The sequence below is a fragment of the Pongo abelii genome, chromosome 3 (assembly GCF_028885655.2).
Source record: "Pongo abelii isolate AG06213 chromosome 3, NHGRI_mPonAbe1-v2.0_pri, whole genome shotgun sequence".
Classification (NCBI taxonomy): domain Eukaryota; kingdom Metazoa; phylum Chordata; class Mammalia; order Primates; family Hominidae; genus Pongo; species Pongo abelii.
Window position 1 is genome coordinate 195,800,363 of NC_071988.2, and position 27,895 is coordinate 195,828,257.

At 39.5% G+C, this 27,895-nt stretch overlaps 1 long non-coding RNA gene across 3 annotated transcripts in view; it reads left to right on the forward strand.

Annotated features, from left to right (window-relative positions):
• Nucleotides 1-27,895, forward strand: part of LOC129059144 (uncharacterized) — a 56,045-nt gene that overhangs the window by 5,731 nt on the left and 22,419 nt on the right. For 2 of the 3 annotated variants that reach the window (XR_010139815.1, XR_008524876.2), the window contains exon 3: nt 821-1,031. This is a non-coding gene — a long non-coding RNA (uncharacterized LOC129059144). Of the gene's footprint in view, nt 1-820; nt 1,032-26,492; nt 26,598-27,895 lie in introns of those variants that run through there. The other variant, XR_010139814.1, reaches the window with a different exon arrangement.

Genomic DNA, 27,895 nt, shown 5'->3' on the forward strand with positions numbered 1-27,895 from the left:
CAGTGGTGGCAATGAAGGAGAGGGTGGTGTTGGTGATGAGAGGGAAGGTGGGAGAAGAAAGGGAGAAAGGCACAGTCCCTGACTTTGATGTCAGCATGGGGACCCCACTCCTGGGCTGCACAAGTGTAGCTGCTGATGCACATGTTCTAAGTACTCAAAGGCCCAGGGAACTGGCTTGCTGGGGACTCCTCTGGGTGCCTGTGGAGGAATCCTAGCTAGGAGTGCTTCTCTGCCTCTCCTCAGAGGCTGAGGGCTGAGCCAAAACCAGCCTTACTCGTGTCCAGAAACTGCTTCACAAGGAGGCAGCCCAGGTTTGGGTGAGTGTTTGGGATTCTGTGCCTTCATTGTAGCTGATGGTGCACCTACTGTACTGCACATGTCATCTGCCTTCAGCCAAATAGACAGAATCAGGTTCAAGCATTTATTTTGCTCCTCATATCTCTTGTCTCTTTGCCGTCACTACTACTGCTTTCCCTGGAAAAAGACTGAAAGAGCACCAGAGAGGCTGAACATGGCCATGCAAACATTTTGGTCTTGTGAGATATTATACTTGAAAAAATCAATCTGGTTTAAACTAATTTTAAAAAAATCTTTAGTTAGGTTTTAGGGAAAATACAGATTGTCTCAGGGTGTTTATTATTTCAAAGGCAAGGGCAGTTTATATCCTCTGTTTTGCTCATAAGAACCCAAAATAAACTGGACCCAAAAAGAATCAGGCCAGAGGGTCATAAATGCGCATTTTATGTTCATGGGAATTATGGCTCAATTCTCATCATCGTCTTTCAAATCTCGTTTCACCTTGTTTTTCTAACCAACATAGTGGAAGTGACTCTGACCGTTCCCTTAAGAATCTTTAATGCTCTTACATGAGATGAGCCTCAGAACAAGCTAAGAACCCTCTGAAAGAACATCAAGCCTGGAAGGTGACAGAAGGAGCAATGTGTTCTTGAAGATGTCACCTCAGCCCACCTGCTCCAAGAACAGTGCTTCTTGCGACACTCTGATGGCTCTGCATTCTTTTCTGTACCAGGGTAGGGTGGAGTCATTTTACATGTTATCCACTTAGTCCCAGGATGTTTAGGATGCTCAGAACAAGGCATATTGTCTGAGTGGTGGTAAGGGTCTCCCTCTAACTGGGGTTGTGTAGTCCTTCCTGTTTGTGCAGTTCTTCTTGTGTAGTCTTTTCTTGTTGGCCTTTGAGAAATAGTTGTCTGCAGACATACCACGTGAAAGTGGCTCCAGAAGCGTCGTGCTGCTCAAAGTACACATCTGCAAAGCAGAATCAAAATTTGAGTGTCTATTTCAAAAAAGGAAGAATAAGAAAAGCTGTCCTTGTTTCTTGTGAGGTTTTTTTTTCTTCTTCTTTTAAACAAGTTTTTTCTTCTTCTTTTAAGCAAGTTTTTGGTTAAGGGGGTGGCATAGTTAGGGAGTGGATCCTCTTCCTTTCTCTTCCCCACATGGACAGATGGAGGGGGGAGGGGCTAGTTCAGCTGAATGTTGACCGTGGAGGAGCTGATTGCTTATGAATCCTTCAGTCCAGCTCTAATTAGAAAACAGTTAGGTTGGTGGAGAAAATCAGGGCTTGCTTAGTGCCTGCAAATTCCCTCCTCCTCTTTCTCGTCTCCCTCTTTCCCTTCTTTCCTCCCTCTACCCTCCTCCCTCCCTCTCTCTCTTCTTCTCTCCAATTCTCCCTTGTAATTTGCTGTCTAGCAGCATTTGGGATTACAAGGTTTTTTTTCTTTTCTATCACTGAATCTGCAACTGGCATGGAAGAATGAGATACTGATTCATGCTGAAGTCTTTTAAGAAAAATCTTAATATCCACAGTCAGTAGAATTTTCCTTTCTTTCTAAATAATCAATGACTAGATCCTCATATTAACTGGTAGATATGTTGCTGCACTGGAGGGTTTTCACTGATAAGGAAGAACTAAATATTTTTCCAGGTGTCTAAGTGTGTCTGTAAATCTAAAATACTCATTCAGACTAAAGGGACCATAAGATAACCCCGTGAAGGCCTCAAAGAAGCAGCATGATGTAGATACATGGGAGGTATTATTAATGTTATTATACTAGTCCTAAGAGGTACAGTAAATCCGATCTTTGTTAATCTTTGCTACTTTGTAGTAAAATATAGAGTTTAGAGCAAAACTGGTCTGAGAATATACATCCCATAGAATTTATGTTAAATACTCATTCGAATTATTGCTTCAAGCAAATTACATACACACTAGCAATATTTTCTTTCAAGCTAGGAGGAAATCACTCAACATTCAGATGAGGAAGTGTGATTTTGCATACGTGTTCTATGGAAATAGTAAATAATGGACCTCACCTAGTCTGCAGTGTATTATGGGGTTTGGAATAAAATATGAGTGCAATTGGCAATTTAAAATGCGGCTTTGGAGAGAAAACATTTATTTGACTGAAAGATTTGCTTCTGACTTGAGGCCCGGGAACATTCCCAGTTTTAACTGTAGTGTTGCATTCCTGGAAAGTTCTGTTCCATAGCTTCCTTTGCAAATTCACGTAGATGGATTTCTTTAGCTCTGACAGTTTCCTCCAAACCTTTCCTACATTCTTCCAGGGCCTTTGCTTACAGACAGGGGAGTTATACCAGGATGGTTAGGTTTCAGGTTAACAAAAAGAAACACTTTTATTGTCAATATTAATGGCAAACCTCGATTTTTACAAGGCTTGGATTTAGCAGTGTGAGCAGATCAAAAGCAGCTTGGTTTGATTTCTCAATATTCTCTGGAGCTTAGACAATTAACTGCAATTTCGCTCCTAACGAAACAACACAAAAAAGTTAGTTACAGAAATGTTATAGGTAATCTTTTGGCAGAGATTTTTACCTGAGTACAACATATAAGAATCTAAAAAATTTATCTACTGAACTTGAGTTGAGTTTTGCAGGAAAACTCCTTAAGAAAATGGTGTGTGAACTATGTCCTCGGTTGCAATGCCATGAGCCTGTTTCAGTGTGTGCATTCCAGGTTTGCCTTTCTAGCTGGGTAAGGATCCGGCAGACTGAGGTCTCCTTGGTAATTTGGGTACACCAAGTCTCCAGTTAATGATAGATAATCAGCCTTTGGGTCATTCGGTCATTCTCTTATTACAAACCCCTCCTGCTCTCTCTGATCTCCTTTCAAACTAAATTTCACACAAACAAATAAAGCAAGACAGAGACAAGTTCTTAAAAAAAGAGAGAGAAATATTAGAAACGCCTGATACAGAACTCTAAACAAGGAAAGGCAAGCTAAAAGAGGATAGGAAAGAACATCTTATCAAAATGAACATGTTGTGTACAAAACATTAAAAGAAAAGGCTCTGGTTTTTGTTAAAGTGACAGAAAATTAAAATAAAAATAATTGCAGGCAGCAAAGTTATAAACAGGGAAGGCAGGATGCTAGCTGGAAATGCGCAGCACTAGGGAGCTAATTTGTTGTTACAGATTATATATCTGCACCCTGATTGGAGAGGTGCTACTTTGTTCCATTTTCCAGAAGAGAATGGTTTTTCTTCTTAATACTTGTGTGAATGCCCACTTAAGTTAACACAGGCCACAACTTTGAGGAATGAGAAATGGAATTGCATTCTGCTTGCGAAGCATCCAACTTCAAATGAAGAAATTGGATGTGTGCAAAAAAAAGCAGAATTTCATTCAGAATACAGTTGGAGACTTCACTAAATTGGTGTGACTGTTGCTTTTTTGTTTTGCTGACAGAAGGCGCAGATCATTCATGGGGAAGTAAAACCGAAACCAGTCCTCTCCACCCCCTGCGGGTCTTCACTTTCCCAGTCTACATCTGCCTGTGACTCCAGAAAGACAAACTGCAGATTGGCCAAGGTACATCTCAGATCAGATCCCTCTGGGAAAAGCGCGGGAATGCTTGGCTCTAGTAGTTAGGAGCTCTGGTGAGAGCGCCCCTAGTGCCATTTTCCCATCCCTGCCCTTGACGGTCCCCTTTGGTCTAAATTCACGGTTCTAGACAGTCAAAGTCTACCTGCTGGATGTCCACTTTCAAGCCATAGGTTTTCAATACTAAAAGCGATTAGGACCTTGGCTCAAAATGTGGTCAACGCAGTGTTCAAATTAGGAGGGCAGCTGGGAGATGGCAGCAGGGGATGAAAGTATGACTCCTACTTTGTCCCCAACTGTGAGTCTGGCACCCCTTGACTTGCCAGTATGCTGGCAAACAACCCATCTCTTTTGGAGAATCCACACTTCGTTTCTTCTAGGTCCAGCCTAAATGTTACCTCCTCCAGGGAGCCTTTCCAGATACTGCTTCTCCTCTCTCCCCCAACTCCCTCCCACAAATGAAGTATTCTCTTCTGAATTCCTTCCTGGTGCTGTCACTTGTATTGTTTTGGGTAGATCTCTGGGCATGCATATGTCACCTTCTGTGACTGTGGGTTTCTTGACAACCTAATCAATGCATTGAACAAAGGAGATGTTTAGACAACCCATATAAAATGAATGACTAAGAGAAATCGGGTGAATACCGTCTACCCCAATTGCAATCAGATTAGTTTCCTCTATTTTGAAAACGATTAGAACTAGTAGAGGAGTTAAATGTCGCCCACTAGGGAACAAATCTTCATCTCCAAGCCGTCCTCTGGCTCGATCGGGTCTGCACTGGGTCTCATCAACTTACGCTGGCTCAGAGGGAGGCTCAGCCACAGCCTGGCCTTTCTGGTGCCCACTCCCAACATCCTGAGCTCCGAGTCGGAGCTTGGCAGGGCCGACTCTAGGCACCCCACGATTGGCTGAGTGATCTCGGCAAGGACCTAGGCGTCTCTAAGTCTTAGTTTCCCCATCTGAACACTGGGGATAATGACACGTACCTGGGGTGGACAGGCTAGAGTAAATGGGAAAATCAAAGCGCCAGCCAGAGCGGGTCGCGCTCAGTTAGTATTCTGTATTTTCTCCTCCTGCCTCTTTGGTTTCTTCCGTTCCCTTCTAGCTGCCTGAAGATCCAGCCCGACAGCGATGCCTGCCAGCCCGCGTCGCCCACCAGGGCAGCTGCTCTCCCGACTCGCATGGGGGGCACCACCCCGCCTCGGTGCCCTGGAGCTGAGCGCAGCCGCGGCTCCACGGGGATCGCCAGGGCCTCAGCCCTCGCGGCCGGCGGCGCGCGAGTGTTGCGGGGCAGGGACCAGAGCGCGACCAGAGCGGCCACCCCCGATTTAGGTCGCCAGCTTTCCAATCACTGCGATGGCCACTGGGGCGCCCCTTCCATCCTGGTTAAATTATCATTGTGATCCCCAGCCCCCTTCTCGGTTCCCAACACCCAGGAGGCCGGTTCTCCGCCGCTCAGGCCGGGAGAGGTCACAGCTCCGGGCAGGGTGGACCCCCAGCTCCGTCTCGGAGGGCCTTTCGCCGGAGGCGAGCAGGAAGGGGTTAACCATGAGCCTCCCACCCTCACCTCCCAGCCCCTGGTGCCGGGCGAGCGAAGGCCTCCGCTTCCCTCCTGAGGTCTCATTAGGAAACCCTCACCGCTATTTTCAACATTTCCTCAATCAAGTGCCTTTAAATAGAGCTGCACAAACAGATTGGCGGCAAAAGCGTAGATCTTGTCACGATTGAGACCAATCCAATATTTCGGCCTTGTTTGCTTTGCAATTACGGGTTGGCTTGTGGCTGCGGTGCCACCGGGGCAAATCTGCAGCCGCTCGCTTTCTCCTCTGCACTCCGGGCGGGTGGAGGAAGCGACCCGCGGAGTCACTGCAGGGAGGAGAGGGGGACGCGCGTGGGGGGAGGCGGCGGAGGGCGGAGGAGCCTCGCTTGCACCCCAGGGCCTCTGGCACGCAGAGCTGTGTTGAAGGACATACTTTTCAGGTTCCTGACAGTCACTGAGCTATACGCAATAATAAAATGCGTGATTCGCGTGTGGAAACCAGTGTCGTGTCCTTACCAGCTTCCTTTTCTGCCCACCTTCCCTCTCTCTTCTACCTCCGTTTCGCTTTTCTTCAGTGTATGTTAGCGGTTTGCTGGATTTTCCTTCTCCCTCGCTGTTCAACTGCTAGCATGATTTGTTACATTTTCCACAGCTGTTTATTCTTGTTTGACTTTTTGTACAAAGTCACTTTAAATCTGCTGCAGAAAGAATAAAGCTCCTAGCCCTTTGGATGGGCTCCTGCAGGCGTGTGGCTGTCCCTGGCCCACTTTTAATTCTTTGAAAATGGCTCTTCTGTGTAAATCAGCTGCTGGGTGCGTTCGGTCACCTCGTAGGCCAGCCTAGTTTGTGTCAGCAGAACAGTAGTGACTCAAATCAGGTCGTAAGCCTTATATTTCACAGACAATTAAATCTTGGCTGCTGTTGAACAAAACTGTAATATTTACTCTGCTCTATACCGAGAAGCACTTTCAAAGTAAAAAAGAAAAAAAACAAAACAAATACTACACTTCAAAAAGAAAATATGACAATGAATCTCTTTTTATGGATTCTCTCTGCGTAAGTGGAAACAATATGATTTAAATCCCCAACACCCCATCCCCCTTTTCAGACACAGCTGAAGTGATACAGATACTGTCTTCTAATACATAATCTCCCTCTCTCGGGAGAGGCACCTACCTGTGCTACATTCGATTTAGTTTGTAAGGTTTCAGGCCCCTCCCCGACCCACGTAATATGTAACAAGGATTATCAAATAATAAGGTCTTGGATGTGAAGTCTGCTTTACACAAGAATTCAAGAAAGATAGGCAGGCTTGAGTAATTATGTTACAACTTCTTATTACTTTCCAAATGAATACCCATTTTCTTCTCATGTCAACTCCTAGAGATGGGATGCTGAGGCAGAGAAATTTTTTATGAGACTCTGGAGTACATATTAAAATGTGCTTCCTTATTATTTAAGAATGTGTAAGGTATGGACCTACATTTGTTTGCTGGTGGTCATAAAATAAATTCATAACCATTGTTGGCCAATAAGCAATCTCCTTCACGCTTTAAAAGTTTTTGGTTTATAATCCCACCTGGATTGTATTTTCACGATTCTGTATCACTCTCCTATTGCAATATTTTGGTTCTCAATCTTATGTAAAGCAAACCTCAGAAATGATCGTTTCCATAAAATTGTGCAATGGCAAAGCCACGGAATAATATTTTGAGTCCATATAGCCATGCATGCTCACGTATATAGCTCTTATACAGTTTTCTAGCTAACCGATTGCTTTGGTATTTCAAGAAATAGGAAGCAGTAGCTACCTATTTGAATGAAAGGATACCATTTCATAAGAATTCTATTTTCACTGAAAAAATTGGTCTGGCACATTATTCAATGCAAAAGATTATAATATTACTTTCACGTGTGTTAATCTGTTTAGCATAAAACTGCTAGGGTGTCTTAACCATTAACGTGTTTTGCCACACCACTTTCAAATGGTGATCTGAGATAATTACAAAGATTTTGATGTTAATCCCACGTTAAATGAACAACTATGAAAATAATCTTAAAGCATTATTATTCCCATATAAATGCCAGCAAACCCAATTGTGGAGAGAATATGATTACTTTTTATCTGACATTATCCTATAAGGATATGGCTACATTTATTTCTTTTAAAATTGGAGCAGTTTTAAATTACTTTTTAACAGAATTGTTTTCAACACAGCATTTTCAGTGCCCATAAACCATAGCAACTTTGTACTGATCGATACATATTTTTCTACATTATTATTCGTTAGCCTCTTTGCAAACTCACTAAAATAGAATAGTATTAAAATACGAACATATAGAGAACAATTATTAGGTTCTACATATTTATTTAGGTAAACCAATGTTATTAAAATTAAAAACATGTGCCTGGCATATAAGTGCTTCTTTAGGAATTCTTTTTTGGATGCATAGTTATTATTTTTTAAACAAACTCAGATTTTCAAACTCTGATTTTCTTCTCTGAACAGGCATTGCATTGTTTTAAACAGTAGCTCCTGGAATAATGCCACCTTTAGTATTTTAGACTTTCAAACAACAATTGGAATTGGATAAATGCTTTCAGCTGAGAGCACTTTCTTAATACCTTTGTAGGTAATGGGATTCTCTATTTGTGCTGGGTGACAAACGGACAGTGCCCTGGACAGACTGCCTACCCTCTGCAGAATCTACCAAAAAGTAGAGTTTTCCCATGAGCTCACTGCTTGTGGTCCATGTAAAAATGAAAAAAAAAAAAAATCAGAGAAAACGAGCAAGGCCTTTTCTAACTACAGTTATGAAATGATGGCTTAAAGAGGTATTTAGAAAATAAGAGTGGAATAATACAGAAACAAAATCTGAAAAAGAAAGTTTGCTTAGGAGCTGATGCTCTTTGTCTACAAACAAGAGGGTAAGGAGCTGGATCCAACTGAATTGAATTGTTTTTGTTTGCTTGTTTGTTTTCTTCCATTCAGTGCCTTTCAAATTGTTTTTTACTGGATGAAGAAACTCAACCAAGAAAATATATGTCAATTCTTGTATATGGGACAATATTAGCTGCTGTGATTTTTAATACTAGCATAAAATATAAGAATGTTTTTATTACTGTGACATTGTTTTTTTCTAAATGAATGCATAGTGTTCAACCAAGAAAATATGTGTCAATTCTTGTATATGTGACAATATTAGCTGCTGTGATTTTTAATACTAGCATAAAATATAAGAATCTTTTTACTACGGTGACATTGTTTTTTTCTAAATGAATGCATAGTGTAACAATTGGTGTCAAAAAGCATTGAATTTTTTTCAAATGGATTAAGCTGGAATAATAAAGTGTATCTATGAGATGATTTCTGTAAACTCTGACTTGCTGAGAAAAAAGTGAAAAAGCTTTTTCTGGAAGAAACATGGCAACTTAACCATTATTAATCTGGACTAAATAAAACAGGAAACTGCTTCTTTACATTTCTAGTAATTTTTTCTGCTTTTCCAAACATTGTTAAGTTCTATGCAACTTGTGCTACTCAAGTAAAGATGATGTCAGTAATAAAATTACAGAATCTAATCAAGTGACTATTTTTGCTTTATCACAAAATTTATGTATTTAATTGGGATGTTTAATTGCTTAGTTTTTAGAACACTGAATTTTTCTTTTTCCAGACAACAGAGTGATATTTAATGAAGTGCTTATAAAGATAAATAGAATGGTTCATCAAAGATAAAATAGTCATAGTAACAAGATGGCATTTGAGTCAATGTGGAGTGGACTCTGCTTTTAAATTATGCTGCTTTTTAAAAGCATGACCTAGGCATTTACAATGGGGACATCTGAGAAGAGAAACTCAAGAGTCCTCAACTTACACAGCGAAGAATACACAATCACGTAGGAGAACTTGCCCTCAGAAGCATTTCTCTAGTGACATTGCCATTTCTTTTCCTCCGTCTAGTACTTTCATTTGCTCTATTTCACTAAAAAGTCACAGAATTAAGAGTAGCTGCTGCAACCCACTGGGCTTTTCTCTGCTTAAAAAACCTTAATATCACATGGTATTAATACAGCTGCATTAATGATCGAAAGATTCACTCAGCTGACCCTATGATTTTTCTAATCATTGTTAACTATCTGAATATTTGGAAATAATTGTATTTTTCCACTGACTTTTTCTCATTGCCTTGGGCGCTAGAAGTTTTTTTTTTTTTTTTTTTTGAGATGGAGTTTCACTCTTGTTGCCCAGGCTGGAGTGCAATGGCGCAATCTTGGCTCGCTGCAACCTCTGCCTCCCGGTTCAAGTGATTCTCCTGCTTCAGCCTCCTGAGTAGCTGGGATTACAGGCACATGCCACCATGCTCGGCTAATTTTGTATTTTTAGTAGAGACGGGGTTTCTCCATGTTGGTCAGGCTGGTCTTGAACTCCTGACCTCAGGTGATCCGCCTGCCTTGGCTTCCTAAAGTGCTGGGATTACAGGCATGAGCCATGTGCCCAGCTGGGTGCTAGGAGTTTTAACATATAACTTCAGACACAACTGAGTAAATAGTAAGCTGTATATATTTTATTGTATTGTTATTTATATTATGTCGGCTTTGTGTCAGAAAGGATTTAAAGCACTTGTTTCAAGAATTGGTATGCTATATTTTTCAAAATCTGTGTATAAAAATGATTCCCATAAATACCACTGTAATTTACTTTTCATGTGTATTACAAAATCAGTTATGTGTTCTGGTAAATATTTTGATCCCAAGAGGAAGCAGGATGACATTTAGAATGTGACAAATTTTAAAAATTAATTTTGTTGTAAAGAAATCTTTACAATGATATGCCATAAAGTTATTACTATGCATGTAAGGCTGCATAACATAGTGATTAAGAGCAGGTCCTTGGAGTTAGAGGCACAGTCTGAACTTGACTACAAAAGTTATCAGCTGTGTGATCTTGGGAAAGAAACCATTCTCAGCTTTAGTTACCACAGCTGTAAAAGGTGGATAATAATTATAGACTCTGTCCTGTTGTCATGGTGAACATTTAGTGAGATGACTCACATGAGGGGCTGGCATACGGTAAGTACTTACTCAATGTCAGCTGTTCTCTTTGGCATAGCTCTCACTGTTAGAGTGGCATGCCACAGTTACCTTCTTGAGAGCCACTAAGCGTGGGAACGGTAACAGCCCACAGAATTTTTGGAGATTGGTATGAGGAGGCTGCATTGGCTCCCAGCCCTCAGGGTTGACAGGGTGAAGGTAATGGCTTCTGGCTGTCTTTAGAGCTCCCAAAAGATATGAGAAGCTGGTTCTAGTGATGACAACCCACTGTTCTGTCAGTGGAAATCTAGTTTTATGCCATCTTCATCATTCGTGGTGTAGTCTATTGGTGCCTGACATAAACGTCTAGAGTGGGGAAAATAACACCTTAAAGAGATAGAATATCTTAGGTCCATGATTTCCCTGCTGTTTTTATTATGTACCCCAGCAGTAAAACATTTTAAGTATATTTATTTGCAAATTATACATCTGTACATCTTTACTGATATGTACATGATAAACCTGTGCAAAAAATAACCTAAAAAGGGGTAAGATTAAAAAGAAGAATTAGACAAAAGGTTTAAATGTTTTAAGGTAAGATTCAGCATCATCCACAGTGGGTATAAATCCACACTTCAAATAGCCTTGGTGGTTTAAAAATCCTCTGGTTGATTTACCTTTGGATCCATATCATCAGTGTTTCCATCTTGTTTTGTGGCTGAGAAGAGGAGGAGCAGTGTCTGTTCTGCCATTTTCCTGTCAATGGTTTATGTCTGCCTTCTTGGAATCATATTTAATAAAAGGTTCTTTGCAGGAATATTTTTAAACCCCTTGTTCATTTGGTGAAGATTAGTTTAGTTAAAACTGGATTATATAATATGTTTCCATCTAACTGAGCCAGACAAATTGTAACACATTTCAGGCCATGTGTGCTTGTAAGAGGGCCACTGTCAACCCCTCTGTGGTCAAGAGCTCCCCCTTCCCTGAGGTCACCTTGTGTGCTCAAGGCAGCTGAGTAATGTAGGACGAAGCAAGGGTGTTGATGCCAATGGTTACCCTATTAGTGAACTCATTTCTGATTGTTTATATGAAAACAAATATGATTTCTGTTATAATCTTCTGACACCCCATTCCTTGGGGCACCACTGTCCTAGACTCTGAAATCATTGTGGTTTCTGCCATTTCTCGACCTTGACATTCTGCGACAGAATGAAGGAGACCTTAGGTTCAGCGGACTTCATTCTCTATAACTAGCTTTACTCTATTGATCACATAGTAGTATAGCTCTTCATTGTTTGCAAAGCAGTGTTCACATATTTCTGTCATCTGAACTCAGCATCTCTGTAGGGCAGGTAGAGAAGGTCTGATTCTGTCCATTCTAAAGATGGAAGAGATGAAACCACCAGTGTTGTTGACTGCAGATGGAAGATAATTGTGTTAAGTTCACACAGCAGTAGACCTGGTTTGAATTTGTTTTTGAAAGCAATATCATCCTGCTTCTTTTCTATCATGTTAACACAATTTTTAAACAGTATTCATATTCATCTGAATGGAGGAGAGACAGACAGTTATATAGCAGTTGCAAGTTTAGCTTTTCAAGAAACTGCCAAACTGTCTTCCAGAGGCTGTACTATTTTACATTCCCATTAGCAGTTATAGGAGTGATCCTGTTTCTCCACATACTTGCCAACATTTCTTGTTGTTCTTATAAAACCAAACAAGTGGTGCTGGGAATGCATTAAGAGAAAACGTGTATATTATTAATAGAATAAATAATAATAGATAATGTGCAGGAAGGGGATTTGCATTTACAAAGCATCTATTGTATCCTATGTTCTTTACACATATTATCCTTTTAATATAGTTCTATACTTGCAGGGACAGGTTTTGTATGTAAAGAAATTGAGGTTCAGAGATGTTAAATAATTTATCTAAAGTACACAGCATTTAAATTGTAGAGTTTAAACCAAAGGGATCTGGTATTAAAAAAATTCCAGGTAATGTTAAAATAACACATTGCATTAAATTTGGAAGTCTTTCTGTCAGTTTTTGTTCCAAATTGGATCTCTGGCTTTGGCTAAAAATCAACCATGACAGCAAGAAATGTTGGCAAGTATGTGGAGATACAGGATCACTCCTATACTGCTAATGGGAATGTAAAATAGTACAGCCTCTGGAAGACAGTTTGGCAGTTTCTTGAAAAGCTAAACTTGCAACTACTATGTAACTCAGTAATTATACTCCTCAGCATTTATCTCAGATAAATGAAGACTTAAGTTCACACAGAAATATGCGCATGAATGCTTACAGCTGCTTTAATAACAGTGAAAAACTGGAAACATCTCAAATGTCCTTCAATGGAAAGACAAACTTAACCATTCTGTTAACAGTTAAGCATGTATGGTTAATCGTGGCACAGCTATACCATGAAATACTACTCGGCAATAAAAAGGAACACATTGTTGATAAGTGCAACAGCCTGAATGGATCTCCAGGGAATTATGCTGGGTGAAAAAAGCCACACCCAAAAGGTTACATACTGTAAGCCTCCATTTATATAGAATTCTTGAAATGACAAAATTATAGAAATGGAGAAAAGATAAGTGCTTATCACGGGTTAAGGAGCAGTGGGGTGGAAGAGAGGTGTGGCCATAAAAAGGCAACAAAACGGATGCTTATGATAATGGAAATGTTCTGTATCAATATCAGTATCCTTGTTGTGATATTGTACTGTGTTTTTGCAAGATGTTACTATTGGGAGAGACTGGGTAAAGCGTGCATGGGATCTCTATTATTTCTTACAACTGCATGAGGATCTACAATTTTCTCAAAATAAAAAGCTTAATAAAAATGCCAACTGATTTTCAGGAAGTTCAGTTCCATGCTTTTCATAACTGATCCGAAAATAGGGGAAGGACAACTGAGAATTTAGGAGTTGTAAACTCTGAGACTGATTTTCAGTGAACTACTCAAATTATTCTGATTTTTCCTCTTGATTCTTATTATGGATTGTAGGACACTCTTCCTACTATTTTGGAGAAGAAAAAAATGCCACCTCTCTATCATAGGACTTCTGTTTTACATATGATTTAAAAATCTATTAGCTGACTAATTTACACACTAGAAGATGAAACTTGGTTATATTAGATTCCATTGCCACAATTTATTTTAAAAATAAATCAGTTTTCATCTTTCTTGTTTCTTCTTCCAGTCTTACTTTATTTTCTTTTTTCCTTATTGTATTTGGACCCATATTTTCCTATATTGTACTGTTTAGTCTAAAAACTAGTAAGCATGCATATTGTTTATTAAATTAGCCATTGACGCTCTTAAAATGAGAACTATAAAGATTCTTGAGCCTCCACACATTATGCTATGCTTGCCGTATGCTTGGGTGTTCTTATTTTCGGAGAGAAGCAATGGAGATTATAAATGTTATTTTTAAAATTTACTGGTGATTTGTTGAGAAGATAAAGTAACAACACTATTACAGAGGGTTGCTCTTGATCTCCCAGGCCACCAGCGCAGTCACAGAGCCCTCTGCAAACACCTGATAATGCTGAAGAGTGTGTTAGTCATTGTAGAGGAGCTGCTGTCATGACAAATAGGGGTTAAATTGTGAGAATTTCAGGATATATTTTGGGGAAGGATTAAATAAATCAGGGGACTTGCTGACAGCAAATAGTATCTTTGATTTGAAACACAAAATCAGAGAATTGAGATGAATCCCAGGTGGTGGTTGGGAGTTTGAAAAAGTCCCAGTGAGTTGGCTGACTAAGTGTAGGCTTCATTTCAACATCATTAAATAGTCTTTAAGTGGTGACTTAATAATTGTTGCCCCAAGAAAAGATTATGCTAAATACAGTGGTGGAATTAACCATATTAATCCAATAAACATTTTATTTAAATGATTTTTCTAACAGTAAGGTTGGAAGGCCCTAGAACTTCTTCTAGGAGCTTGAAGTGCATTAATAGTTAACTGTCAGAATGAAAGATAAAATTTTAAATTTCAACAGTGCAATTAAGTTCTTATTTTCTTATAATAGTGAATAATAAATTTTATTCAAGGACGCCATTGGCAGATGTTGAAAAGAAACATTTTCACTCCACTAGCTGGCAGTGGACTAAGAGGTGTCAGGAAGGGAGAGTGGTACTACAGATCCTGAAAAAACAAAACAACACAAAACAGAATCCACACCACAAATGGACACTTCCAGATGCTTACCAACAGGAAGTGCCTTGGAGGGCAAGGGCTGTGAGACAGGTGAACTCTAGGGAACAAGAATTCCTAGTTCCATGTCTGTTTACAAGAATTTGTCATGACTGGTTCACCTCACTTTATAGTTTCCTCAGACCAAAGAGACAAAGAAAAAGCAAAGAACAAAAACAACAAAAATTCTGAAACGAATGGACAATACAACCAAAACTTTAATATGAACCAAAACAAAAATTGGGCTGATTTTATGAGGTTGACTTAAAGTCAGGAAAAGAATGATAAACTTTTGAGAGGAAGAAAGAAATCATCAAAGCCATGAGGAGCTCAAAGTGGGGTTTAATAGCAGCTATCATATTGCGCCCGAGCCTTGACCACTTCTGACGCAGCTGTTTCGTTTTAAGATGTTCCCATTCCTGTTCCACTCACACAGTCCTCTACAGTGACCTGAGTGCACGCACCCAAGCAGGCAGGCCACTCTAGAAAACCGTAAACCCCTCAGAGAGTCACTGCAGGAATAGGGGAAATGGAAGTGATGAAATTCAATATAGCATTTAGCTGAATCATCATCTGAGGTTAAGCCCAGTGAACAATTAGCAGTATCGGGAGTCTCCTCGTACCTGTCAAAATCACACCGATGGGATTTTGTGCAAATTATGTATGTTTGTGGAAGTTATTTTTTATGTTTAATAGCAATGGACCTTGGGTAGTAATTTAGATACAACTTTTTAAAAAAAATACTGAAGGACAAGTGTGGTGAGAAGCTTCTTACTCAGAAGGATCTTTTCAAACATTGCAAAACATCAGGCCTTGGAATAATTCATTTTATTAAGTAGTGCACTCTGTCTTTTCATTCACAAAAGGAGGATGATTTATTATACAGATAAATGCTTGCATAGGATGATGAACACCTGTAGGAATGCATGATATTCTGGAAGTTGATCAAGGTCCACTCTACACCAGTAGTTAGAGGTCATGATGATGATGATGATAATAATAATAATAATTAATAATGGCACATACTATGTGTCAGCTCCTGTTCTAACTTCATTTCTCATATTAACTTATTTATTTTTCACGATTACCCACTAAGATACAATTATTATCCCTGTTTTGTAGACAAGGAACTGAGTGAAGCTCAGAGAAGTGACTAGGATCACACTGTCACACAGGCAGGAATGAAACCCATGCAGATTGGCTCTTCAGTGTGCTCTCTGATCTATTATCATTCATCACATATTTATTGAGCATCGAGTATATGAAAGGTATTAGGCTTTATGCAGGCAATACTTTAGCGAAGCTAGGTAGATGTCTCTGCCTTCTTTGAGCTTATAGCTAGTTGGGCAAAAAGCTAATGGTCTAATTGTATAAAAAACTTGATGTTGTGAAATGATATATGCCAATGTTTGCATGGTATGATGATTTTGATTAAGCACCATAATAAAAATAGGGAGCCTGGGTCTCACACGGCCTTGATTGTCTTCTTCCTTCTGCTCCCCAGTGGAGTGGGTAGGAAGGTCACACCCTGAATGTCAGGCTCCTTCACTGTTCTCGGCTGAGTGTCTCAGGTTATAGGCTACATGAGCAGGTTTGCACCTGGATGTGATTGTGGCAGTAATAATAGATGTGACTATACACAGCGGCAGTGGCAGTAGGGATGGGAGTTGGGGATGGGATGATCTTAGAATGCAGTGTTGGCATTAACTCAGTTTTGTTTTGTTTTAATGTACAGCCAGCCATAAGACTCTGGAATACGACTCTGGGTTCACCAACTTGGGGATGGCCCGGGGATTTAGGAGATGGCCCCAATGGCTCTCCTTTTTTTTTTTTTTTTTTTTTTTTGAGACGGAGTCTCGCTCTGTCCCCCAGGCTGGAGTGCAGTGGTGCGATCTCGGCTCACTGCAAGCTCCGCCTCCCTGGTTCACCCCATTCTCCTGCCTCAGCCTCCCGAGTAGCTGGGATTACAGGCGCCCGCCATTGCGCCCGGCTAATTTTTTTTTTTGTATTTTTAGTAGAGACAGGGTTTCACCGTGTTAACCAGGATGGTCTCGATCTCCTGACCTGGTGATCCACCCGCCTAGGCCTCCCGAAGTGCTGAGATTATAGGCGTGAGCCACCGCGCCCGGTCGGCTCTCCTCTTTTATACAAAGGACCGTTCAAGCTACTTTATTTTTTTTTTAAGACAGGATCTTGCTTTGTCACCTAGATGGGGGGCAGTGGCATAATCTCAGCTCACTGCAACCTTTGGCTCCCGGGCTCAAATGATCCTCCTGCCTCAGCATATTGAGTAGCTGGGACCACAGATGTGCCACCATGCCAGGCTAATTTTTGTATTTTTTGCAGAGACGGGGTTTCACCATGTTGCCCAGGCTGATCTTGAGCTCCTGAGCTCAAGTGATCCATGTTTCTGCCTCCCAAAGTGCTGAGATTACAGTTTGAGTCACCACACCCGGTTTAAACTATTTCTTCTAAAGATATAGTCACATCTATTATCTTTGACCCCTGCCTAAGCAATTCTGTTCAGATCTTAAGACTATTTCTTCCTGGGATTCAAACTCAGAGTTAAGTAGAGTCAACTATATGAGGTATATGTGAGGTTAATTTTTGGAACTTTTATTTTTAATTTCATCTGGGATCTCCTCTAGGTAAGACCACTTTATGATTATGGGTTGCATTCCCAAGTTCAGGTGATTGAATTTATTCTTACATTCTTTAATAAATGTTTATTGAGACTGAAAATAAACTTGAAATCCTAGAATTCATTGGTTGTCTTAAAAATTCTAAATATGAAATGCTAACTTTAGCTTCATATGAGTATTTAGAATAGAAAAGAAATAATTCAAAAATTGTTCAGGAAAAAAAATCCATGATTTATTCTACTCTGGAGGAGCATATCAATTTAAAACATACCAATTCGTATAAACTTATTTGGTAATGAGGCGATATACTTTTTATGAGAACATATCAAACCATAGACATTGAGATCCAGCCTCTCCTGAGTGAGTAAAATGTCAGGGTTTTATTGATACTAACGATAATGGGAGTGACATATGTACATAGAGTAAGTCCATGGTTGAAAGCCTGGCTGATTAGGCGCTGCATTCTGTGGTTTTTGCCCCTTGTGTGTGATTAAACCCTGCAGAATAGAGTCTGTCGCCATGTATTTGGTTCGTGAAGAAAACTAGTAAAGTGATATTGAATGAATGATTCAGTTTCTCAAAAGGGTAGACTATTGGCCTAACGCCTTCCTAACTTGGAGCTGTCAACGTGTTTAGTTTGGTTCTAATGGGAGCTAGGCTGGAGAAGAGAAAAGTTTTGTGAGAAAGGTTATGTGATATTAATAAGAACCACATTCCGTTTGATGTTTTCTCAAATGATATTTTTTTATCTTCCTAAGAAATTGAACCATTCAAAAATAATAAATCTTCCTTTTCTATGGCCCACAAATGATCAACATTTTGGATGATCAAAACAATTTTGTCTTTAAGATATCACAACTTCTAGTCCCTCTTTATTTGCCAGTGCTGATTTACAGCAGAAAGTATCACTTCATATTTTTTCCAAGCATCAAAGTCATAATGTGTTTTACAAATACTCACAAGTGCTTAAAATCCATGAACCTCTCTCTGTATTCCTATTTTTTTATTCTTCTATAAGTACGTATTTAAATTGGTGAAACAGATGGCTTTCTACTTTTGAAAAAAAAAACCACTAAGAATATTCACCTCAAGATGGAGAACTCATAGGTTAAATTTCATTCTGGAATGCACGTTTACAACCAGGTAATTAACCTTTGAAAATGAGGGTACTCGAAGGAAACAAGGAAAACCTTAACAAGATGATCTCACTGACACTGGTGTGTTAGACTTCTCAGAAGTAGAGATGCCTCAGAAGTTTAACAATGAAAAACTTTAAAATATTTTAAAAAACATAGTTAATCTTTGTAGCTTTCCAGTTTTCATCCTTTATTACAATAACCTTAGGAGGTAAACGCTTCGAGGGGTGTATCCTTATAATAATAGGAATTGGTACACAGATTTTGGTGGAAAGATGGAGGTGTCAACATTAACCAGTCAACATATATTTGTTGACTGCCTACCACATGCACAAGTCTCTTCCATGCTTGCGAAAAGATACAGTGATGTGCAATGTGTAGAATCTGCCCTTCATGAGCTTTTGATTTAGTTAGTCTGAGAAGGAATAGATCAGTGAAAAGTTAAAAGGAATAATAGATGGAGTGTTGAGGCAGTCCGTGATTGTTATCTGAGACATTGAGTTTACAATGCTAAGTTAAAAGAATGAGAGATCACTATGGGATAGAATGGACAGGAAAAGTTCCTCTCCTTGAAGCTTGCATTGAGCCATAAAAGACAAAGCAATTTTGGAAATGCAGAATTTGGAGATATGAAGAAAGAATAATTCCCTGAAAGGGAGAAGAGTTTTGGAGCCAGACAGATCTGGGTTCAAATCTTGGTTCTCTTGTTTTCTAGCTGTGTAATCTTGGGAAGTTACTTAGCTTTTATGGACATCTTCTATAAAATGGATATGATAGCAACTATTTTGTTAATTTTTTAGGATTAATTGAGATTATATATATATATATATAAAGTGTTTTAAGCACTTGATAAAAGGTAACCCCCTTAGTTGGAGAGGACATCCTAAACAAGTCTGGAGGAAGGAGACAGCCAGCCATGTTCATGGGACAAAGAGAAGACTATTATGAGTGGAGCGAAAGATTAAGAGAAGTAGAGTGAGATCACATGGAAAGATAAATTAGGATTAGCTTCAGCCATTCACTTGTTTCTTCATTTAATACTTTATTGTGCTTTTTATGTGGGAAGCTCTTTCACGTGGGAAACCCTCTGCTCGGCATGGATATGCAGAGACAAAGAAAACTTAGCCTTGGATTTCTCTTGAATGTCAGGTTAAGGAGTTGGAACTTCATGCTGAGGAGAATTATATCTTTCAAAAGTGGAGGAGCTTGAAAGTAGCATTTTTGGATAGTTAACGTGGAATGTGATTCTTGTGACCCAAGATATGCATTCAGTTACCATCTCCTAGTGGTTGATGGTTAATGTTGTGCCTGGAGATGTGACCCAGATTCTCTTGTAGGTCATTCCTGACAGAGGGTCCATTCCAATGAGTGAGGAGTAGGAGCTTCTGGGCTGAACTTAATCTCATCTCCTGAAATAAAGCAATGACGTTGAAATTGCTTGTATTGCACTTGTGTTTACATTTCTTGTCTAATCTGAGATATTCCACGTTTGGTGAGTCTTGCTTTGGGCCTGCAGTCTTGGTGACCCTTATTAGTTGCACTGGAATAGCTGTCTATTCAGGGAGAAGTAGAATCCTGGGAATCTGGTTTTCAGTGACTTTCTCCATGATCATGAATTTCGCGACAGGAGGTCCCCTTCCTGTTAGTAGATCTCTATAGCAAGAGGTTCTGAGGCACACAAGCACACTGGATACTCACCTACAGTTCTAGTTTAACTGATGGAACATAGGTATTTCTTTCATGAAACTTTGCCTGGATAAACAGCTTCTGTATCTTCTAGTGACAAAATTTTGCCTGTTTTCCTCTAGCTCTAGTCTTAATCTCTACTTCCTTGTTCAGTCCAAGGCTCAAGAGAACCCAGATCATATAAGATGTGGAACCTATTGCTTCCTAGGATCTCCTTGTACAAGGTGACTAACTACTAATATAAAGGATCAATTTCTTCCTGGAGTTAGAATCATATTATATTATGTTTCAGAGCTGAAATAAAATTCTTTTAAGGTGATTATATTTTGGCTCTCAGCTTGGAAGATGCCACTGGGGCATGGCATACAAGACACATAACTTATAGGAGGACTTCCTTTAATGCCCAAGCGCCAGCTTCATGCTTGTTGTTATATATCATTTTATTCCTGGCTTTGACACCCACACACAGACATATATCCACACAAAGTTCAATCTATATATTTTTTGTAGCTGTTTAGCTCAGGTGATTGGGGCATTGAGCTAATGAGAACAAGGTCACAGGTTCAATCTTTGTGTGGGCCAGCAAGGTTTGCTTTGTTCAGAGGCCACAGACCTGGTCCAGCCAGCTGTCCAGCACATGTCTGCCCCAGGTCATGAGAGGACAGGGCAGGAGTGTGTGGATGGACAAGAGCAAATCCATCACCACCCTTAGAAAAAGTCAAGTCAAGCGCGTGTCCTACTAATGGGGGTCAATAATGTCTCATTTAAATGGGGCTGACATTTAATTACCTCTTGCTGAGAGGGTCTTTTGAGCACCAAATTTAAACATTGTTGCTTTTTTGTGTGAATTTATTTCTAATAAATGGAAGGTTGTACAAGACTTTAGATGATTACAGGTTTCCAAATATAGATTAATGACTTCAATATTTAAGAAGTTGATGTGATATTAAAAAAGAAAGTTCAATATGGCTATTCAGTTACCTTCCCTTATTAAAATCTGTTTTGGCTAATGAAATAAAAAGTTCATGAGTTCTTCAGAGAGTAAGTGAGAATCATTGCCTTCATTCAAGAATGAAAACATTATTATTAAACTCATCGATAATGAGACCATTAAAAGTTAGCATGAAGCAGGTACAATACAATTCTGTATTATTGAAATCTTCAGATATTACCCAGCCTACACATCCCACCTTTCATTTTTAGGCAAACAAATTCCCCAAACTATTTTTTTTTTAAATTTAGCATTAGGTCTTGTTAGGCTTCAAATGGGATCAAAACCAATCCTTTCCAAAGTGCTCTGCCCCAGCTGTTTCCCTCACCTGGGTGGTAGTGAGTGGTAAGGCATTTGATACAGAAGGGGGTGGCGGGGCAGAGAACAGAAAGGAAACTTGGTGAGAGAATGATGAAGAATGATATATTAGAGATTCTTTTAAAATTCATTCATTAAACAAATGTAGCATGATAATGGAAATGTCTATTAAATTTTTTGGCATAGGTAATGCACTTGCAAGGGTAAAAACAGAAATATGAAATGGTATTTTATGAAAAGTTTTGCTCACCCCGCATCCCTCATGAACCCGATTCTACTGCCCTTGTATAGCCATTTTTATTAGTTTCTTGTGTACTCTTTCAGAATTTCTTTGTGCCAATATATCTTAAACTCTCTCCTTTTTTTCATACAAAAATTAACACACTATCAATTTTGTTCCTGGCAGGGTGAGGTGGCTCACACCTGTAATCCTAGCACTTTGGGAGGCCCATGTGGGAGAATTACTTGAGCCCAGGAGTTTGAGACCAGCCTGGGCAGCTTAGGGAGACCCTGTCTTTATAAAAAATAAAAAATCAGCCAAGCATGGTTGGTGTGTGCCTGTAGTCTCAGATAACTCAGGAGGCTGAGGCAGGAGGATCACTTGAACCCAGAAGGTTGAGGCTGCAGTAAGCCATGATTGCACCATTGTACTGCAGTCTGGGTGACAGAGAAAAACTCTGTCTCAAAAAAAAGTTCTTGAGCTTGCTTTTTCTACTTAACAATATGTTTTGTAAATCTTTCTATATACGCAAAGTAGCCTCATTTTTCATAGTTGTATATCATTCTACTGATGTACCACACTTTATTTATCTACCCCCTATTGATGGACCTTCATATAGTTTCTAATATTTTCTATTACAGACAACAATGTAATGAATTACTTTGGAATGCATTAGGTAGAAAGCATTCTTCTTTCTTTAAACATTTGCATATCATTCCACTGAATGGCTATATCATAACTTATTTCTCTAGCCCCCTATTGATCGTCATTGAGTTTCCAATCTTTTATTTTTAAAGACAATGTCATAATGAATAACTTTATACATGTATTATCTTATATATGTGGAAGTAAATTTACCATGTCTAGATAATTTTATTTGAACCCAATTAAGTATGATACCAAAAATTATAAAATCAAAACTGCAGTAAGAATTCATCTTACCCCAAGTAAAATGACTTTTATCCAAAAGAGAGGTGATCATGAATGCTGATGAGAATGTGGAGAAAGGGGAACCTTCATACATTGTTGGTGGGAATGTAAATTAGTACAGCACTATGGAGAACAGTAGAGATTCCTCAAAAAACTAAAAATAGAACTACCATACAATCTAGCAATCCCACTGCTGGGTATATATCCAAAAAAAAAAAAAAAAAGAAATCAGTATATTGAAGAGATATCTGCACTCTCATGTTTATTGCAACACTATTCACAATAGCCAAGATATGGAAGCAACCTAACTGTCCATCAACAGATGAGTGGGTAAGGAAAATATGGTACATATACACAGTAGAATATTATTCAGTCATAAAAAAGAATAAAATATTAGTTGGGCATGGTAGCACGCACCTGTAGTCCCAGCAACCAGAGAGGCTGAGGTGGGAGGATTGCTTCAGTCCAGGGAGGTCGAGGCTGCAGTGAGCCCTGATCACACCATTGCACTCCAGCCTGGGCAACATACTGAGACCCTGTCTCCAAAAGAGAAAAAAAAGAATACAGAATGAAATTCTGTCATTTGCAACAACATGGATAAAACTGGAGGACATTATGTTAGGTGAAATAAGCCAGGTACAGAACAACATATTTCACATGTTCCCACTCATATGTGGGAGCTAAAAATGAAAACAATTGAACTCATGGGGAGAGCAGCATGATCATTACCAGAGGCTGGGAAGGGTAGTGGGAGGCAGGAATAAAGTAGCGATGGTCAGTGGATACAAAAACACAGTTAGAAGGAATAAGATCTAGTGTTCTGTAGCACAACAGGGTGACCATAGTTAACAATAACTTACTGTATATTTTAAAATAACGAAAAGAGTGGAATTGGAATGTCCCTGGCACAAAGAAATGATAAATTCTTGAGGCAATGAACACCCTAATTATCCTAATTTGATCGTTACACATCGTATGCCTTTATGAAAACATCACATGTGCCCCATAAATGTATACTGTTATCATGTACCCATCATAATTTTAAAAAATAGAAAAGAATTATCACAATTATTTTAAATGAAGAAGCACTAAGTAGGAAATAAGGTACAATTCAATTCAGAATAGCATTCCTTAGTAGTGTTCAACCTACCGTACACATCAACAACACACCCTTGCAGTTAACATTGTTGCTGGATGTTTACTCTTATGTGTGACCAGCTGACATGTCCCTTTAAAGAAAGAGGATTTAAATAAGTCATGGATGAAAGACTGGGTAGAGGTGAGACACTGTAAGACCTAGATTATTTTGGGGCTGTAGCGATCAGATTAGCTATTGAGTATTCATTCATAAATTCATTCACTTCACTGAGTCATCCACTTCTTGTCAGATTCCATATTTATTCATCTCCTAGTAAGCTACTCATTGTGCTAAAATGCTGGTAAATAGAAGAAGTACAAAGTACCAGTTATAACTCACAGTCTTGTAGAGGAATTAAGAAATGGACAGGAAACAGTAAGGGTGCATTGTAGGTATCTCAAGAATGATATAAAGTGTTATGGCAGGTCTAAGGAGGAAGACATGACTTTCCATAGATAATGGATGGTGGCATCTGTTCTGGAGTACCAGACAATTGGAGTAACAAAAACACAGCAGGATAGATTTTCTTACACTGCAGTGATTCATACAAAGGATACCTTGACTGTTAGTTTGTGACTGGAAACTCTCAGTCAGGGCTGACGGAGGGAGTCCTGCCCCTGCCAGCTGTTCACCTTTCCCTGGTGCTGGGGTTGACACTTCACATGCTCACATAGTCTGGTTCCATGCTGTCTACGAGGGTTGAGTGGGCTGCTGGGCAGAGAATTTTGGCATTTCTCCAGATGCACATGAGGGGCAGACCGCCTCGGCAGTTGCTAATGACCCAAAGAAGCCTTCTTTCATGACTTATTTTGTCCCCTCATTTTATTTTTTGATGTATTTTGGTGAGCTGAGCTACTACCTTCTCAGGCAGTCCCAACCTCAGAAAATTAACCAGGTCGCTTTCTCATATCTGATATTGCAAATTGAGGCAAGGTCGCATGCTTCCTGACTACCTGACTGCCTGGGCATTTCTTTCATGCAACTTGTTTAAGCCGCCCATCCTGATCCCTGTTGCTAAGCCACCATGGCTGCATTTGGACGCAGTTCTTCCCAGCTTTGCCGCAGCATAACTGTGGAAAGGATCTTGATGAATTTGGACCTGGGGAGGGACAGGGGAGGAAAGAGAAATGGTCTAATGGAAGAAAGTGAACAAACAAAGACATGCTCACAGAAAACTGCCAAGTGTGAGGGGTGGGAAAACAGAGTTCAGCCTGGCTGAACATAGGAATCTGGATGGGAATGGTAGATCTTAGGCTCCTGTTTTTCAGCTTGCTGCTCTAGTCATGATTCTTGTAGATATATTTTTCCAAGTAAAAGGAGAATTTCCAAGTGACTGCTGTTTAAAATAAAGTACAGGTTGCATTTGTAATGTATGAATTATGAATATTAAAACTGACAATGAAATGAGAGTAATATACTTAATTAAAATTAATTAGATCTGTTGGCACACCACTAGAAAGACAAATATGATATTTAATATATCACTCTACTCCAGACCTGTCCAATTAAACTTTTGGCCATGATAGAAATGTTCCATATCTGTTGTCCAAAAACAGTAGCCCTTAGTCACATGTGGCTATTGAGAACTTGAAATGAGGCTAGTGGAACTGACAACTGAATTTTAACTTTGTTTAATTTCAGTGAAATTTAATTTGAAGTTAAATGGCCCCCTGTGAGCTAGTAGCTACCGTATTGGACAGGGAAGCTCTAAACAGGGTTCTAAACATGTGGAATTACAGCACTTAAGAGCTGGAGTAGACCTTAACTTTTACCTGGTCTCAAACTTTGATTTATAAATGGGGAAATGGCAGCCAAGAAGGTGAAACACCTTGTCCAAAGGCACACTAGTAGGAATTAGCAGAACTGGAACCTGGTGTCTGGATGTCCTGGCTCCCGGCCTGGGGGGCGCTGTCTCCCAGTTATGACAGAGGGCTGTGGCTGGACCCAGGTAAGGATGCTGGGTTGGTAGATTGAGAAAATAAGGCCACGCATAGTCTTTCAAATCAACCAAGCAAGAGATATTTGCTGTACATGGTGGCAGACACTGAGATCAACAGAGAGGTTGTTGTGGAGTGGGGGAGGGCCTGTAAAATGGCATAAGGAATCCACTGGGAAAAACAGGATGGTGATAGATTATAAATCTCTGTATTTATCTTTCTATATAATCTACCCTGTTTTCCCAAATGGATTTCCCAAATGTGTGTCACTTGTATATCTGGCTGTCACTGGTACAAGGTAGTCCAAATGGACAGGGTATGTAAACCCTAGACAGGGCTATGGAAATTTAGGGAGATCGGTGTGGGTGAGTGGTTGGGGAGAGCTTTAGGGACAGGACAGGCTTGACTTATATTAGAATGTGTAACACAGAAGGTAAAATACAACTTTAGGATCATTCAAATTTAACCGTGGTTGATATGAAACAAACTTCTTATCCAGAGTTGGTTGTGTATTCTTGCTTTCTGTATTCATTATATGTGTTTACCGATTCACCACGATCAGCTATATTGTCCCTAGAATTATAAAATGTGAAAAGAACGTGGTTTGTTTCAGGACTATTTTTCTGTAGAATGGTGATTGTATAGAATTAATTAATATTATAGTTGCATTATTAGACCACAGTAAGGTAAATGGTCACAAAAGACCATACATTTAAATCGGGAGAAAAGTAATGACTATTGTTATCCTGTAGGCATAGCTGGGAAATCATATCTTCACTTGGCTTGCTAAAGTCTTAACCTAGTACTGCATGACGGTATCTCCAGAGATTTTTTTTTCCCATTCGTAGGCATGACAAATGAGACCCAAGTGCTTATAGAACATTCCAAAGAGTCAACAGAGAGAAGTGGAAAGTATTAGAAGCATGATTGTGTTTGCAAAGGGAGACATAAACGTAAGTAAAAGGGGGAATGAAAAGTCATCTATTACCTACACTTGAAGTCCTTATTGCGGATAGTTCTTAAAACTTTTTGTTTTTCTGATTTTATAAACGTAATATGTGCTTATTGTAATCACCTGGGAAAATAAAGAAAAGATAGGCCGGGCACAGTGGCTCGCCTGTAATCCCAGCACTTTGGGAGGCTGAGGCAGGCGGATCATGAGGTCAGGAGATCGAGACCATCCTGGCTAACACGGCGAAACCCCGTTTCTACTAAAAATACAAAAACAATTAGCCAGGTGTGATGGTGGGCTCCTGTAGTCCCAGCTACTCAGGAGGCTGGGGGAGGAGAATTGCTTGAACCTGGGAGGCGGATGTTGCGGTGAGCTGAGATCACACCACTGCACTCCAGCCTGGGTGACAGAGTGAGACTCCATCTCAGAAAAAAAAAAAAAAAAAAAAAAAAAGCAGCTAAAAATCACTCTTAATCTCACTCAGATATAACTATTATTAATCTTTCTTTCCCTTCTTTGCAAATACCCAGTTTTAAATGTTTAGATAGTTAATATTGTATAGAGTGTTGAATGAAAAATTTTCACTTAATCTCAATTGAGTTTTGTATGGAGAAGTTTTTGAGGGAAGAATTTTTGCTACAGAAGCCTGTGCAAGATGGGGAAGGTCTGTCTCTGTAGGTCTTTAAGGTTGGTAGTCAATTATGTCTTGTAATCAGTTGTTAATGAATTCCTAAAGTTTCCTTTGTTGGCATGCTTTGGTAAGGGAGTAAAATAATCTAGGTCGGTACCTTATTCAATGACTAGCTGTTGGTTTGAACCACCCATCAATCTTCTTCAAATGCTTCATGTACCCACCCTTGAGTCACCAGGGGCTGCCAATTCAGAAAACACGGGTGTCATCAGTTGGCAGGGACCAGAAATCTCCTATTGTCTCCTCCTTTGCTTAGAGAGATTCAATTTGGTCTAAGGGGCTTCCGGAGTAGACTTTGAGGGCCTTCTCTTTTCAATGAAACCAAGTCACATAATCATGTTGTCTTTATTATACGGACTTTTCTCATGCCATGTAAATGGCTAAAAATAACTTCACATATTGTTTTGTTCCGTCCCCACAAGGACTCTCTGGTTTGGCAGTTTGGTAATTTTTTAGTGTTTATTTCTGCTGCACATAGGCTATTCAAAACATTGCTAAAAATGTTTGATCCGACTTGAGTAACCTAAAATGATAATCTTGAACTTTATAAATCAGTTTTTCATCCTCAGAGGAATTTTTTTTTAGATGTTGTTTCCTGCACAATTATT